At 46.5% G+C, this 17,450-nt stretch overlaps 1 protein-coding gene across 3 annotated transcripts in view; it reads right to left on the bottom strand.

The window, feature by feature from the left end:
• Nucleotides 1-16,798, bottom strand: part of ZNF532 (zinc finger protein 532) — a 93,650-nt gene extending 76,852 nt beyond the window's left edge. For 2 of the 3 annotated variants that reach the window (XM_036245470.1, XM_036245472.1), the window contains exons 1-3: nt 16,681-16,720; nt 15,057-15,138; nt 14,863-14,972 (exon numbers count right to left, since the gene is read on the bottom strand). The gene's annotated coding sequence lies outside the window, so the exon portion shown is untranslated. Of the gene's footprint in view, nt 1-14,862; nt 14,973-15,056; nt 15,139-16,680; nt 16,721-16,743 lie in introns of those variants that run through there. The other variant, XM_036245469.1, reaches the window with a different exon arrangement.
• Between the last annotated feature and the right edge of the window lie 652 nt (nt 16,799-17,450).

The following is a 17,450-nucleotide window of genomic DNA, read 5'->3' as shown; positions in this document are numbered from 1 at the left end:
CAAAAGTCTCCGTCTCCAACAGCACCCCCACAACCAATGAATTCTTAAAGTCCAGAAAGAAAAAACCTGCTCTTTCCTTAGTTGCTCCAAAAATAAAAAGGATCCTATTTGCTGGTGTCGTTGGCCTTAGGGCACAGGAACAATGTTTTCCAGCAAAAAACAAAACCGTCCGAAGAAAGGGGCATCTGTACAAAAACGTGTGGTCCAGTGATCTGTAATAAAGCAAAGCACTGGGAAACGTGGAAATGTCCATCAATAGGGAAATGAATAGATCAATTATGCTACATTCCTTTTCTAAATTGTGATAAAATACAACACGTGATATAAAATTTACCATCTTAATCATTTTTAAGTGTACCATTCCGTTGTGTTAAGTACATTTACAATGCTCATGTTACGTCTTTTTTATGGAGTACTATGCAGTCGTTAAAAGTAATGTAGAGCTATTATAGACACTGATGTGGAACAGTCAAGATACACCATTTAGCCCTGGCCAGTTTGGCTCAGCAGTTAAGAGGATCGGCCTACAGACCAGAGTCCTGGTTCAATTCCAGCCAAGAGCACGTACCTTGGTTGCGGTTTGTCCCCGGCCCGGTTGGGGTCGTGCGGGTGGCAACCAATCAATGTGTCTCTCTCACATCAATGTTTCTCTCTCTCCCTCCTAATCTGTCTGAAGATAAACGTAAAAATATCCTCGGGTGAGGATTAAAAAAAAGAAAAAGATATACCATTTAGTGAAAAAAAGGTCATAAAATTAAATATATACATTAAAGTTTTTAAAAATAAGCATATTGCATTTTTATATAGATATAGGAACTATGAAAGTAAAATTCATAGAAAGGCTTAGGATGCACATCAAACATTTTGACATGGGAAAACTGTTTCTCAAAGTTCATCCACAAAATGCAGTTGTGCATTTTCAAAATCTGGTGTCTACTAGGAAGTAAGTAGATGGAAGGTAAGATTTCCTATGAACTTAGGGATAGTCAAAACCATCAATCTTGGCAATTCCATCAAAGGTACTTGTACCAGCTCCATTTCCCACTGGATAGATATTCTTTTAACTAACAGGCCCTTGTGCTGGAATTTACTAATTCGTCAATGAGGAATACTGAGAGTCTGGGCTAAGCCTGTCACCATTAATAAACTTCAGGAAAGTTCATTACAGCCTCTGCTTGAACTGGGTTATTCAAATAGTTTAGCGATGAGAAAGCAAGAAAAAAACTGTCTAAATTCCTTCACTGTTGAACATAAACTGCCTCTTTTTTTTTTTTTTTTTTTTTTAAAGGGAGCATGTTTGATGAATTCCAATTATTTCAAAACTAAGAAATCACTTACTTATCCATTTAAGTACTGAAAAACAAAGGATTCCCAGTATAAGAGGAAAACTCATAAAGGGTTTCGAAACATTCCTTTGGAATTTTATAAATACGTACTACTTTTTAGTAGCATCGTTACAATTATAGCTTGAAGCAAATATAGATTTTCTAAATTAGAAGTGATATTCTGAGTACAAAAAGGGGAAGTGCAAAGTAATTTTCCTTTGTCACCAGAATAAACCCTCTAAATTTTTGTGCTTAAATCCCAAATCTTGCACAGGGTCTTTGTCGCTGAAATGTTCCTATCAAATCAGCAACTCTACCTTTTGTTGTTTTCTTTCTCATTTTACCAGTAATTTCTCTTTGTTTTAAATACTAAATTTAAAATATCTGCAAACACTTTTGAGACTTCTAGCATAAGACAACAAGTAGCTGCAGGGTCTTCACCAGTCTGGGGATTTTTCAGTTCAAAGACGCTTGCTTGCTTGCTCGCTCGCTCGGGAGGTCTTTCCTTTGGAATTTCACTCCCCAGAGTTTGGAAGTATTGTTCTTGCTTCAAGGCTTTAAAACCGTGGTTCTCAACTGGGGCACCTTTGCCCCTCCACTGCCAATGATAATTAGCAATGTCCAGAGACATTTTTGGTTGTCACAACTTGGCGGGGCCGGGGAGTTAACTGGCATCTGGTGGATTACAGAGTGGAGGCCAGAGATGCTGCTAAACTCCTACAATGCATAGGACACCCCCATAACAAAGAATTACCCAGCCCCAAATGTCAGGGGAACAAACTTTCCCCTTATCACCCGGTCCTCCCCCCGGCTCCTGTCATCCACACCAGAGCCTTCTAGCATGGGGAGGGTGGCACGTCACTGCTCCAGCTCACTGTCCCTGTCCCCACCCTCTCCCACCAACTGAGGTCAGGTGTGGATCAATGAACTTCCTGCATAGTTACTGCAACTCTTCTTACATTCCCAAATGAGGCCATCACCTAATCACTAAGCAATTCTCACCAGATACCAATTTCACTTACAACATGCTTGAAATTATGAAATGTGGTACTTTCATCTATATGTTATCACTGGGAACATCCACTAAAGTTACCACTCATAGCATGCCTACTGACTGTTGACTTAAAAATAAACTCACTTAGCCCTGGCCTGTTTGCTCAGTGGTTAGAGAATCGGCCCGCAGACCAGAGAGTCCCGGGTTCGGTTCCCGTTAAGGGCACGTACCTCGGTTGCAGTTTGTCCCTGGCTCTGGTTGGGGTCGTGTGGGTGGCAACCAGTCCATGTTTTTCTCTCTCTCTCTTTCTCTCTCTCCTTCCCGCTCTCTCTGAAAATAAATGCAAAAATGTCCTCACATGAGGATTAAAAAAAAACAAACTCACTTAAAAGTTCTCTTCCTGGAGTAGACAGAAAACAGAACAACACAGAGAAAGAGAATTAATGACATCATTCATCCATCACTATGTTCCACTCAAAGGAGGAAAATGGAGGAACGGGTACCCCTCACAAGGCCCTCACCCATGCTTCATTCATTTCTTCCCAGACAACCATCAGGCCTGGAACAATGTTCACCCAGGATGCTCCTCCTGCTACTAAACTTCCCACCCAAAACAAGGAAGTTGCAGACTGACAAACCTCAGAAGAGGTGGACGTGGGGGAAGGGAAGAGATAAGCCACAGAACTTATATGCATGTATGCGTACACAAGGACACAGACAACAATGCTGGGGGGGGGGGCGGGCGGGATTGGGAGGAGGGTGTCAATGGGGGGGGGGGAACATCTGTAACCAATAAACATTTTATATATACATTTAAAAAGGAGGGAAGAAGGGATTCTACAGCCTAGGAATTTGGGAAATGCTGGGTTAAATACACACACGTACACACAGCCTTTTCTCTGGGCTTCTCTGAATGTCCCTGTGCGTCTTCGTGTACGGGGGATCCGGGCTGACAGCACTACCCACGCTGATTTCAGGGTGGAAGCTTTCCGGGTGAGACGTCTTTGGGAGACACCTGAGACAAGGTTTAAGAAAGTCTTCTCCTTGAGAGATGGCCTTAGGACACAGGAGTACTTTCTGGAGCCGCGTGAGGGAGAGGCTTCCTGCCCATATTTCTGAGCATCTCTAACTCCATGTTTCTCCTGGTAGTTCCTCCCCAGGGGCACATCTGCTTCGGCCCAAGGGAACGAATCTCCAAATATGGAGAAAGAGCAGTATGCAGGTATTGCTATAGGGGCTCTGCCTTCACTTTAATGACATAAAACTGAGCACGACAACCTTGTTTGGCTGGTTCGGGGAGGCCCGTTGAAAAGAAGCTATCTGCGTTGTAAAATGCACACGCACACAAGGAGGCATGCACTCCTATGGTGACGGGAGAGAAATCGGGACCCAAGCAAGGTGGCTCTTAATGCTGACCTATTTTCAGCAGCCATGGCCACATCAGTGGCATGGAGCCGGCAAGAAATACCTCCTGGATCGTGACAACAGGGGAAATACTGGTTGACCCAGAAGCAGTAGCTGTGAACCTCAAAGACATTTGAGCCTGCTACCGATTAGCTGTCGAAATGATACCTGTAACCACAGGACACGGCAGTGGCTACAAGCATGGGCTCTGGAGGGAGACAAACTGGACTGAGTCCTGGCTCTTCCCTTTAAAAGTTACAAAGTCCGAAGCAAGTTACTTAACTTCTTTAGGTTTTCTCCAGTATAAAATGGAGATCAGATCTACCTCATGGAGTTACCGTGAGGATTAAATAAAACAATCCTGGCAGGTGCGTACCACCTGGAACACAGTAAGTACTTACTAATGTGAGTTACTATATCATCAAAACAAGGTCAGCAATAGGGTCCTAGCGTAGAGAAAGCCCTAGAAGAAATCCAGCCACGACGCTGGTGCTCCTAAATAGGTGATGATAACAAGATGGGCGCCATCAGGATTCCCAGCCACCACACGGGGAATATAACAGCCTCCTTCACTGAAGTGCCTCTTGCAGAAAGGCAGCCAGCAAGGTCTTCTAAGACACGGGACAAATTTGTCCTATCCTCTAAGACCTGAAATTAGAGCACCGTGTAACCAAAGAACTTACAGCTAAATTTGAAACTCCAACAGAGGTCAACGATATCCTAATGCTGAAGATTAGAGGAACAGACATTATTTTTTTAATTCTATGAGTCATCTACACCAAAACCACTAAAGTATAATTATTACTCAACTGCTAAACTATGTGTTTAATCTTTCCTAAAATTAACATTGGCCAGATAAAACAGACTTGCATTTTGCCAGGAAGATTATTTCCTACGAAGGGCTTCAAACATACACATGAAGATACACACACACACACACACACACACACGTGCACGCACACGCACACACACCTATCTATAGAGGCCTCAAACACACATCTATGCACCAGTGAGATCCTAAATATGATGCATGAACAATTCCTCTGGCCGTCTGGCCAAATTTCCTACCTCCAGTGTCTCTTCCAAGGCATTGCTCAGACAATGAGCATTTGCTATGCATTAATGGAACAAATACTGAAAGGTAAACATTGTTTTTGTGCTTTTGAGTAAATAGAAAAGATCCCATTTCTACACTCAAAAGAGCTCATACACTTTAGCTACTATACTGAAGAATGGTAAGAAGTCCAGACTTCCGGGTCAGAAAAACCCAGGTATGAATGCCAACCCCCATGCTGACTGGCAACCTAGCCTGGGCATATTTGTTCACCTCTCAGAGCTCCAAATTCCTCAGGCGTAAATGGGTTAAAATCACCTACTTGTCAGGGTTGCTGTGAGACCCAACTACTCAGAAAGTGCCTCAGAATAGACAGTTTCCTTAGCTGCACTCTCCCAGGGTGACCAAGTCACCCTTTAGCTAATCTTCCCTGAGACTCTCATTTTGCATCATTTCCTGGCTCAAACTCTCTGTCCTGGACCAAGCTACGCTCGGCATCCTCTGTACAATTTTTTCTGTGCCAGGTGTTCAACTCCTCCATCACTTCCCTCCTTGGACCATTCTCTGTTTGTCAAGCTCTATCCCTCTTCTTTTTCATGATTCTACCCAAAACTGATCTTTATCAAAATCTCTACTTAGCCCTGGCCAGGTGGCACAGTTGGTGGAGTGTCATCTATTCGCCAAAAGGCTGTGAGTTCGATCTCCAGTCAGGGCACAGACTTAGGATGCAGGCTCCACCCCCAGTCGGGCACGTATGGGAGGCAACCAACCACGGATTCCCTCTCACATGTTTCTCTCTCTCTCTCTCTCTCTCTGAAATCAATTTGAAAAAAAAAAACATATTCTCAGGTGAGATTTTTTTTTTTAAATCTCATCTTAGATTCAATCTTTCCTTTTTTGTCTTCTTTCCTTGACCTCTACCCTTAGAATCCAAGAAAGCATGCCAGAAAACAGTATAAAAACTAAGGTCACAAATTCATTTTACTTATGGGCAAGGAATTTTCTGTAGCCATGTAGAAATTCTGTACTCTGGGCTATAAGGAAAAGAGAGGAAAGATAGGACAAACCAAAGAAAATCCATTCTTACCACTAAAAAACCGACAGCTGGTCAACAACGTCATTTTCACATATGAACCAGAACACATTCTACGGAAAGGTGGTCCCCTCCTTCATTGCCGCCAGCTCAGTAAACTGAGCTAATCCACACACGCAAGTCATGTCTCATCGCCTTTGCTCAGTCACTCGATGGCTGTGAGGGTGCCCGAACAAAGGCAGCTACCAGGCTTTGCTCGTACAGTGACACCCTCTGGAAAGCATCCCACTGTAAACGAGGAATGCCTTGACACTAGAGACAGTCAGTGGCATCTGCCTGGGTGATTCCTCAAGGGGCGTCTTGTAAGCCCACTGACAACCGTCACCCACTGAGGGTTAGCAGCTAATCAGAGCAGGATCAGCGAGATTTTTGGTCCTGAGGACCAGAAGTGGGACTGAGGAATACTGGTGATGTCCGCAAATGGTGTAAATGAGAACATGGATAGAGTCAATAATACTGTAATCTATGTGTGGCACCAGTCACATACTGGATATAGCAGAGGAACACTTTGTAAAGCAGATTATCTGACCACCATCCTGGACACACAAAACTAATACAAAATAATATTAAATGTAAACTGTATATTTTTTTATCCTTACCCAAGAACATTTTTCTGCATTTATCATTTATCTTCAGATAGAGCGGGGAGAAGGGGAAGGAGAGAGCAAAACATCAACGTGAGAGAGACACACTGATTGAGTGGTTGCCACCCACACGACCCCAACCAGGGCCAGGGACAAACTGCAACCCAGGTGCGTGCCCTTGGCGGGAACCGCACCTCGGCCTCTCTGGTCCGCGGGCCCACGTTCTAACCACGGAGCCAAATCGGCCAGGGCAACTGCAGTTTTTTAAAAAATGTAAATAAATTTTAATATGTACGAGAAATAAATAATAAACGAGGACAGGGCAATACAAGGGCTGTGGGACGGCCGTGTGCGCAGGAAGGGGGACACATTTCCACCACGGGGCAGGCGCAGAGTCAGCCCAGGGTGCCCTGTACGGAACACGGAGTAAGCTGAGTGCAAGATGAGTCTGAGTTCCTGGGTTCCAATCTCCGTGGCATTCCAACATGTAATCAATATAAACATCTTTTAAAGAGATAGTCTGCATTATGTGTTTGGTATAAGTCTTCACAACCTGGTGTGTATTCTGTGCTTACAGCTCATCTCAATGAGGACTAGCCACATTGGAAGGGCCCCCTAACTCTATGTGGCTGGTACCTGTCTACCATACTGGGCAGAGCAGTTCCAGACACAAAATAATTCTTCCTAGATCCCTTGGATGCCTTCTCCACTCCATCTTCCATCATCACCAAATCCCAGTGAGCAAGACATGACTACCTGGTCACTGTCCAGCAAACGTGGAAGCAAAGTGCCAGAGGAGAGGGACAGATCAAAGGCACTGGCCAACCTGCCAGACTTTCACAAGCAAGTGGTTTGTTTGTTAAAACTCCCATCAACATAAATTACACCAAGAGACAGACAGTGTTGACTATAGCTGAATTTTTCTAAAAGCAAAGAACCCTGAAGTGTAAGATAACTAAAATTCATGCAAGATTTCCCACTTACAAATGAAAGTGCAGCCCAGTAGGAACAAGTATGTAACTCCCTACCCACATTGCACCCACTTTCAACCAGATACCGGCAGCTGTAACCAAAGACCTACAGACAAGGCAGGAGACATTCACTGTACCTGTTTTTATGGTGCCAAAAAAAGAAATACACTTATAAATAAGATCAAAGGAAGGCCGGGAGAAACCACACACTCCTAGGCAGAAAAAAAAGAATGCCAGGCAAAAACCCCTTCCCAAAAACAGGGGGCTGCAGAAGACAGAACAGCCAAGATTTTACAGAGGGCATACCAGGTAACACACACTCTGCTAAACACTTTTATATGCATTTAATCCGAATAAAAACCCTCAAGAAAAGTATGACTTAGAATTTAAGTACCTTGCTCAACCCATAGCTGGCCAGCGGCAGAATGCAGATTTCGTTTCAATGAGTGCTAGGCAGAAGCCACTGAAAATCTCCATGGCCTGACACCCCAGATTTAACTACAACACTAGGCACAATCAGTTCTCAAGCTACAAACCTCACTACTTCAGCAAAAGTGTCAAGGACCAGCTTATCAATGAGCACCTACCTGCGTGAGGCTTAATTCAAATACCTCATGGTTTCAGGTTCACTTGATATAAGGATTTTAAATATGAGCTGCTTCAATACCATCGAAACACATATGATGCATTATGGAAGGCAGAGAGAAAGTAATGCAACAGCCTCAGACTGGGAGCCCAGAGTGCTGGGTTCTGGTTCCAAACCCACTACTAAACATCGGATGACCCCTTCCCCTCCACCCAATATGGGTTCACTGGTAGAAAATGAGGCGATCACTGTAAATATTTGAACTTTCTAACCTAGTAAGTTTGTCCAGCAATCTAATTCTCACCATTCAGATCCCTAGAAAGAATTTGTTCCTCCTCACAGAAGAAAAGAACCCAAATCAATAGCCATTACTAGACTCTGAATCAGCCTCTGGAAAGCAGGGATTTGTTTATGTTCCAAAAGGGAAAGGCTGAGTTGAGAAAACATTCAAGATACACCACCTTGATTTTATCTTTAGGCCTCTATAAATCCTTCAAGGTGCCTGGAATCTCTAATTGTGTCAAGTTGTAATAATATTTGACTGAAAACAAAACTATACAAAGCCTGCATTTTTGGGCCCCTAACACCACCGACTAGAGGCTACTTAGTACGGAACACTGGAGACAGCTAAAAAGGCCACTGAGTTGGCCTAAGCATCACTCATTTCAGTCTCCAGGGTTAGATTAAGCAGAATGTGCTTGCATACCTCATTCTCAAACAGAATTTAGAACTTCCCATATGGAAAAGATGGTTCAGAGAATTCTTTAATATGTGTTTGTTTATGGTCGGAGCAAACTATTTTTCTCAGCACCACTTCCAGTGTACTTTGATTTTCTCATCCCTTTCAAAGAATAAACAAAACAAAAAGATCGCTCTGTTCCTTCTCCCTTCCAGCTCGTATCCTCATCCTACTCCGGGTAACGTCTGTCTGTCTTTTCAACACGCTATTTCTAGCACTGTCTCCTGTGTAGATACAGATTCTCTCTCCGCGATGACTCAAGTCAGGAAAATCTGGCTAATTACCAGGGCACTTACTGCGACGCCAACTTCTCCATTACACAGTCTCACCTCCACCATCTGCCACGGTGCTGCTCAGCACTTACCTGTGGCCTCTCTCAGGCTCCTTCCTCTTGCCTCTACACCCCTGAATACCTCCCATGGTTCCCCATGTCCACCAACCGCGCTCCCCCAAGGCAGAACAGCCTGGTGGTGAGGACCAGGCTTCAAATTCTGCCTCGACTACATTTATGAGCTGGCAGACTCTGTCTCAGTTTTCCCACAAGCACCACGGGGATAATGACCCACAGCTCAGCTCCTGGGTTCAGTGTCAATGATGTAACACAGGGAGAGGCCCAGCATGACGGACTGCAGTGTCTGCAGGGATGAGCCACTAATATTTCTGCCTGTCTAGCAATGCTTGGCCCTCCAACTCCCTGAGGCATGCATCCTAAGTTCTTCAGCCACCCCACCCCCCACTTCACTTACAGTTTTGACTATATAGACCATTATCGTATGGGACCCCAAACTCAACCTTTTCCCACCTTTTTCCTATCATCTCTGGTCTATGCTAATTCCTCCCAATCCAGACCTCCAGCCCAAACAGATCTGGGAGACAAAGCACCCCAAGGAAACTCAACCCAAACTTTTTTTAAGACTATTTTTTTTTTTTAGCCCTGGCTGGTTTGGCCCAGCAGTTAGAGCATTGGCCTGCAGTCCAGAGAGACCTGGGTTTGGTTCCCGCTAAGGGCATGTACCTCAGTTGCAGTTTGTCCCCGGCCCTGGTTGGGTCGTGCCGGAAGCAACCACTCAATGTGTCCCTTTCACATTGATGTTTCTCTCTCTCTCTTCCTCTACTCTCCCTCCCACTCTATCTGAACAAAAAAATGGAAAAATGTCCTTGGGTGAGGATAAAAAATTTTAAAAAAAGGCTTTTTTTAAAGGTATTTTATTTATTTATTTATTTATTTATTTAGAGAGCGAGGAATAGAGAGAGATAGAAACATCAATGTGAGAGAGAGACATCAACCAGCTGCCTCCTGCACACCACGCACTGGGGACTGGGCCCGAAACCTGGGCGTGTGCCCTGACCAGGAATCGAACCGGGACCTCTCAGTCCATGGGATGCCGCTCCATCCACTGAGCAACACCAGCTGGGCTCAACCCAAACTTAAACTCACTGTATCAAGCCCCTCCACCTCCACCTTCCAAATCTAAATTCAGGATCTCAGAGACATAAACAAGTGACAAGTAACCTCTATCCAACCCCCTCCACCATCCCCCATATCTCATCGGGTACCACCATACGCACACCCACACCCTGAAGGAGTCACCATCTACCACTCCATCCCCACTGCAATGCCTTGGATCAGGCCCTGGTCTTCTCTCCTGGATTCTGCATTGGTCCCATCATTTGACCTCCCTGCCTCCAGCCTGAACAGCCTCCCAGATACTACCCCAGGACCTTTGTCAGTAGAAATAAGTCTTTCTGCCTGTACTGCTTACACAAGAAAGTCCACACTCAAATGGACTATACAAAGTGACCTTCAAAGTCTGGCCTTGACTGCCTCCTACATGTCCTCTGTCCTCCCACACCACACTCTCCCCAGAGCTGGCAACACCGAACCCCCGCAGTGCCCTTCCACACGGTTCCACCAGACTCATCTCCCCCCAGGTCTTTGCCTGCCTTACACCTTTTTACTCTCATAGTTCAGCTCAGGAGCCACCTCTTCAAGGGCTCCTCTCCAGACACATGGCAATGGGCGGCCCATGCACATTTCAGTCACAGCATGTGTAGGCTACTTCCCACCCATTTTCCTCTAGACTCCTTTCTCTTCGGTGCTCCCAGGGCCTAGCACCAGCATGTGGTACTTAGTTAACAGTAAGTAGCTGTTAAGTAGATGAAATACTTCCAACTTGACATCGCTCCCCACTTCTCTGGGCTCTCCACCCTCTACATCACCATAACGTCGCTCTGTTGGTTCTTCCCGATCCCGAACACTATTTTACCCTCTAAAAACTGAATCTGCCTCCAAAATTCGCCTACTTCATTGCTTTGATATTGCTTATGTATTTTCACTTCCTTAAAAGGTATAAAGGCTGAATAATAACTTGAAATATTAAAACACCACCAATATTTTGGCAGTCAATAAATCAGACAAATTACAATTAAGTTGTTTGCACAACTAAGATTTCAACAAAGATCTTTGGTACCACTTTCCAAAATTTTGATTCTATTATCGTTTGGCGTTTCACTGAACCTGAAGACAAATGCAAAAAATTAAACTGCCAAATGTTTCTGAAAAGATTAAAAATAACTGCTGTAGGAAACAAAGGAGATTTTACCACTTGCAGTTTTTTGTTTCCACTTTTGGCTAATTCCAATTAGTTCTGGGTTATAAAGCATGTCATCCTGTTAGTGAGTGGTCTATTATCACGATCATCTCTCATGTGTCTTCAGATAATGTTCGCTGCAATCTCCTACTTGAGAAGTCTTAACTGCAGCTGACAAGACCAGATCTTTTTTGCGGCTATGGCAAGCTGAATTTATTTTCATTCAAACTTCTAATTCTCATGTACTTAACCACACCACCCGGCCATCCCATTCTGAAGAATTACCAAAGAGACATAAAAACTCATGTTCCAACAAAAACCTGTATGTAAATGTTTACAACAGCTTTATTCACAATCCCCCAAAACTGGAAAAAAACCCTAATGTCCTTCAAGTGGTGAATGGAGAAAAGGCTGAGGTCTATCCATATAGCGGTCTATAGCTTGACAACACATTAGAACCAAGTATGGATACACACAGTAACACGGATGAATCTCAAATTATTGTATGACATTCTGGAAAAGACACTGATACAGGACCGAACAAATCAGTGGCTGCCAGGGACCTGGGGTGGGAGAAGAGTCTGACTGCAAAGGGAGAGCAGGAGGACAGTTTTGGGAGTGATGGAACTATTCCTTATTAACGGACAGCGGTGGCGGATACAGGGTGCTATACCCTTGTCAAACCCAGAGAACTGTACACCACCGAATACATTTTACTGCATTTAAATTTTAAAATTAATTATGTAATCATGACCTGGTTAAAGATCATCCCCTAAATATAATTAACACAAAAGTGTGAATTTCCTTCCTTAAGCTTATCGTGGCTGCTGTTGTTATTTTGTTGTTACTGAAGTGTATTGATTAGGAAGAGACATTGGAGGAGTGAGGGAGTAACTCCAGATCGTTTCCAGACACTTCCAGTTCCCCTTGTATTGGCAACCTCTGCTCCAGCTGTGCCCGGCCAGATGGAGTTCTACCAAGGACATGGGGAAGGTTATTCAAAATCAACAGAAGACAGACTATACCCCCAGCAATGCCCCAGAAAGCATTTGAAGAGAAGAAATAAAGAGGTTGGGAGACTAGAAATCCTAAAATTCTAACCCATCCTGGTCAAAGGTATAAGTAGAAAATTCCACTCCCTTGTTGGCTGCCTCCTTCCAAGAGGCTCCTTTAAAAAAGGAGGGTGGGGGCAGGGAACTTCCTTGTGACAAAAGAGGAGAAAAGGAGATAGCAGAGTCCTCTAGAACCAGGAGGCTGAGTTCTGAAAGCCCTGGACCCAATGTTTTCTCATGGAAAAAATTATTCTAAGTAGGCAAATGACAAAAACAAGCAAAGGTTCAACAGCCAGTGATACTTTCTTTCCAGTGTACCCTCTTCAGCCAAACCCACACATTCCTTCTCCAGAGGAGATGGCCACCTTGGGGGCTGTTGCAGGCAATCCTGACCAGACCCTGGGCTGCAGACTCCAGGTGTGGCTGCCTCCAAGGCGACAGGGACGGCAATGCACAGGCCACGAGCCCCAAGTGTGGATGCCACCCTGTTCCCTCCTGGCTCTTCCAGGAAAGTGAATGCTAATGCTGTTGCTGTTCTCCATACATTCACATTCCCGAGCCCAGAAAACTCTGTTCCCCTCCCCCGGGACCTGTGCTGCCACATTGTTATACCTCAGCAGGAGACAGCCACCTGAGACAGACCTCAATCCAAGATGAGCTCCCTGATTGCAGCCCTGGAGAAACCAGCTCTCCAACCTCACACAGCATTTGCAGCTGGAAAGACCGGCCTAAATGCAAAACAAATGCTATTTTTCCAGGAGCCTTCTGGGGGGAGGGGAAGGAACAAAGCTAAAAACCACAGAGAGAGTAAACCAGAACATTCTGTGACATGCAATGCTTTACAAAAAGGGCTTTTAAACATATTACCAAGAAAGAGTCCTTGCAAGGGGTCAGCTGTCAAATAAAAATCACTGGCTTTCTAAAGACAGGAATGAAGGACTAAATTATAAAACAGCTATGGTAGCAAGCTAATGAAGGTTTATCATATTAGCCATCTGAGTTTTCGTTGGCACCGAAAAAGCAGGAGCAGCACATCATGCAACGTGGACCGGGATCTGCTTTGCAAGCAAATTTCTGCCCACACTCAGACACAGCACCTCTGGCAGTCCAAACCGTTGTAGAATTGAAAACCAATTTCAACAGAGTGATTTGTAAAGAATTTTGTTCCATCACATAAGCTATTTACTGGTTATATCAGTCCAAGATTACATTTATCTCTATTAAATACTATACAAAGTACTCTGAGCTGCCCATGCATCCCTTTGCCAGTTTTCTCACACACTGGATACTCTGCAACTGTACGAAAATTTTATGAACAATAAAAACCCTTGCATACTTGACACCCTCCAGGGCAGATATTCTGCCCACCAACTGCCAGCACACAACCAATTCTAAGATCCTCAGCATTTCTGAAAAGACTCTGTTCTGCTGACTGCGAAGAGTCACAAAATACCCTCTTCAAAGTAGGGGAGAAATTTATTTTCAATCACGTCTTGTATGGGCTCCCCTAGACTGTACTTTTACCAAACCAGAAGACAGAACCAGTTCTATCTCTTGATGACATCATATTGGATGTGATTCTGGAGTTGCTGGTTTCCTGTTTGGGGAAGTGGAAGTTCTTTTCACAAGGAACCCCAAGGCAAAATGTTTAGTGTTCCCCTGTAAGCTCTCACTGCCTTTGTTCTTCACTTGGCTATCCTCATTCCTGCTTTCTTCTCCCTTCTCCAAAACCTCTGCTTTTGAAGGATGCATAAAAATACCAGCTCAAATCTAACTGCAATCTCTTAAGCATTAGACATTTTCTGCCACCCACTGCTGTGGAGCTGAGTTAACAGGCATCTTTTCACAGATGAAGCCAGACTACCCGCTTTCCTCCTGGTCCTGCATTAGGATTCCACATGAAAATGTATGCCACAAATAATCCAATGGCAAACTCACCATCAACAGCCCCCAAAATCAATAAAAGCCATTCCACCACTTGACTCGGAGTGAAAAACCTTTCAGGTTAACAGAGAGCAAGGTAAAAGAAAGGTGATGAATGAACAAAAGGCAAATCTACCTTCAGACTCCTCAAATCACAGAAAGGTGGTGAGGCTGCCTCGATTTGGCGAAGTCCTTTTTTTTCTCATCATCGGGAAAATGCTACATGTGTACTGCTTTAGTCTCATGCAGAACAGTGCATTCTCCACAAGGCCCTGCCACCTACCATCCTCTAAACTTGCTGTTTTCCAGGCCTGAATCTCCCAAAAAACCAAACACATGCGATTTAATGAAGGCATTCTGATTTCGCCCGGATAGAAACACCATCATAAAGTCACTCTAATCTCATTAAACATGGATAACAGTAAGAGTATTTCTTCTCCACTTAGAACCCAGTATTATTTCCAGGGTACCAATCCACTGTCAGTCTGTGTCTGAATGGATCTTCAAATAAAAACTTAAATTCATGCTCAAAATATCATATCTCACCTTGTGAACCTTGACCTTTGGGAAAGACTTTGGACCAGTGTTCAGTTACTGTCACACAGTTGCATTCTCTGCAAACATGAAAGGGTTAAAAGCAGCCCCAGTCAACAGGCCTACAAGGGAAAAAAAGACAGCATGTATGCCTTACAGCATCACTGGAAAGCATTTATGCTCATTTTCTAGAATAATACTGTTACCTTTTGGCCTTCATAATAGTCAGAAGTATCCCCAACACCCTTTAGTAGCTTCTAAAAGGAAAAGCACAAAACAGAACATACCCTGCAAGAGAAAAAAAAAGCATGCAAAGTAGCAATCTCCAGCAACAAACAAACTACCATTACAAATTCATCAGTTCATTTTGGTTTGGTTTTGTTAAACACAGAGAAAAAGAGAAAGAGAGAGAGAGACTGCATAAACCAAGTGTCCCCACCCTAGCAAGTCACATTTTTTTTTTCTTTAATAAGGGTCATAAATCTCAGTTCCTTGTCCATCCCTTAAGCAAAAGAAAAAGGCAGGAAAAGCCCAAGTAATCTCAGACCTTGCAAACCTGCACATTTTTTCCCATCTTCTCTACACAGAATCTTTCAGGACTCCATTAGTCACATACCAGTGCTGTGTGGTGTCTAAGTGTGCATTCACATACTGTGTTGGGATGGTACCTTCCTGCAAGCTCCTCTGCTTTTGGCTGCCATGAAGGGAGGAAGCTGCTATCCCACTGTAGTAGCTCAGTGACTGCATTGTGTTCAGGAGCTGATCTGCCTCAAACCAGTTTCAGCCGGTTCTGGTCACCCTACATAAAAAAGCTATGGCAACCCTCGCTGAGTTGCCAACAAGTCCCTGAAAATCATCAGCACAGGGGGTTCTCGCTAGGGGTTGCTTTTCCCTTTTAGGTCTTCCTGAGGAGGGGAAGGTCATCGTGTGTCCCCCACCACCACACAAGCACACAGTCTTGGAAATGCCCACCTCACAAGCACCCCAGAGCCCCTCAGGGCCCATCCCCCCTCCCCTCCACCCGAAAGCCCACCGCAGACACTGTTGCCCCCTCCTTCTCCTTCCCCCACTTACCTCCCACAACCTGGCTCAGATCTTTGTGTACGTGTGTGTCAGTGTGTGTTCTCTGTGTTGGTGGCTGACAAAGAGCCCCCAAGAAAGCAATCTATGTGTCTGCTCACACTGGATGCGTTGGCTGCGGGAGCCGGCCTCGGCCTCCTAGCTGAGTGGTGCTGGCTTGTTGACCAGGCTCCTCTCTGCCTGTCACCCCCACCCCACCCAGCCCCCTCCTCCCGTCCCTCTCTCTCTCCCAGCCCTGTCACCACCACCAGCAGCCCCCCCAGTCTCCTCCTCCTCCAACCTTCTCTTCTTTCAAGCACCTGGGGGGAGAAGTCCAAATCCCTTCACCTCGGGGCAGAAAACTAGAGATGCCTGGGGTGGGGGTGGGGGGCAAATGAAGGGGCAGTGGGAGAGAGGGGCACAGAGGCCTTTAAAAATCCTCTGTGCCCAGCCAGCTCTGGACGGGGAGGAGGCGAGCTCCTGCGCTCACGTGGCCCCCCTCTCTGAACCTGTGGGGCCTAGCAAGCCGGGCTCGTCCTCAGCCCCCCAAGGAAGCTGGCCGGGCGTGAAGGCCAGCTGTCCCCAAGGCCAGGGTGGGACAGGCCACTGCAGTCAAGCGAAAGGGCCTGAGCCTCACGCGCTCACCCCAGAGCCGTGGGGTGGCACGAGGGGCCGCGCCCCCACCTCGCCCGGAGCCCACCGCCCCGTCCTCCGCGGCCCTGCGCCCCTCGCTCGCCCGGCGCTGGCCCCCGCCCCCAGGCGCACACCCACCCCCTCCCGGGGTTGGCCTTCGCAGCGGTCAAGCCCGGGCGTCTGGGCCGCAGCTCGGATGACCTTTGTTCAGCGCGGCGCCGCCGGCTGCTGCTGCTGCGGCTGCTGCTGCTGTCGTCGTAGCGGCGGCGGCGGCTTCCATGTTACGGGCGTGTCATCTGCATTCCCGCTGCCGGGGTCTGTGTGTGCGTGTGCGGTGGAGCGGCCTCGCGCCGCAGCTGCCGCCGCCTCCCGGCTCCCGGGCCGCCCCGGCGCCGCCGCGGCCTCGCCGTGCGCTCGGCCGGGCCCCGCGCCTCCCAGGCGCCGCGCTCTAGGCCGCGCGGCGGCGGCGGGACGGCCCGCCACGCCGGGGCCTACGGCTAGGGGTGCGGGGCCCCGCGGCGGTGGCTCGGCCGGAGCGGCGAGCGAACAAAAGGGAGCGCGGGAGAGGGGGAGGGGGCAGCCGGTGGGGGAAGGGAGGATTCGGGAGCAAGAGCGAGAGCGCGAAGCCCGGCGGCCGGAGACGCCCGGCCGGTGCCGCCGCCGCCGATGGAGAGGAGCCCGCGGACCTGCCAAGTCTCGCCCATCTGGGGCTGCTGGATTGCAGCTTCGCCCCGGAGAGCGGGGTGGTGGTGGTGGTGAGGGGATGGAGGGAGGGCTGCTTTTTTTCAAACGACATTTCAGGCTCTCACCCAGTCCTTTCCATGGCCCCAAGCCGCAACTTACTCGAGTGGAAGGAAGCAAGGCCTCGCCAAAGATGGTTGAGAAAGACCGTGAGCCTCTACCCAGGA

This window comes from Molossus molossus, unplaced genomic scaffold (genome assembly GCF_014108415.1).
Source record: "Molossus molossus isolate mMolMol1 unplaced genomic scaffold, mMolMol1.p scaffold_m16_p_6, whole genome shotgun sequence".
Taxonomy (NCBI): domain Eukaryota; kingdom Metazoa; phylum Chordata; class Mammalia; order Chiroptera; family Molossidae; genus Molossus; species Molossus molossus.
This window is presented reverse-complemented; position numbering and strand designations above follow the sequence as displayed.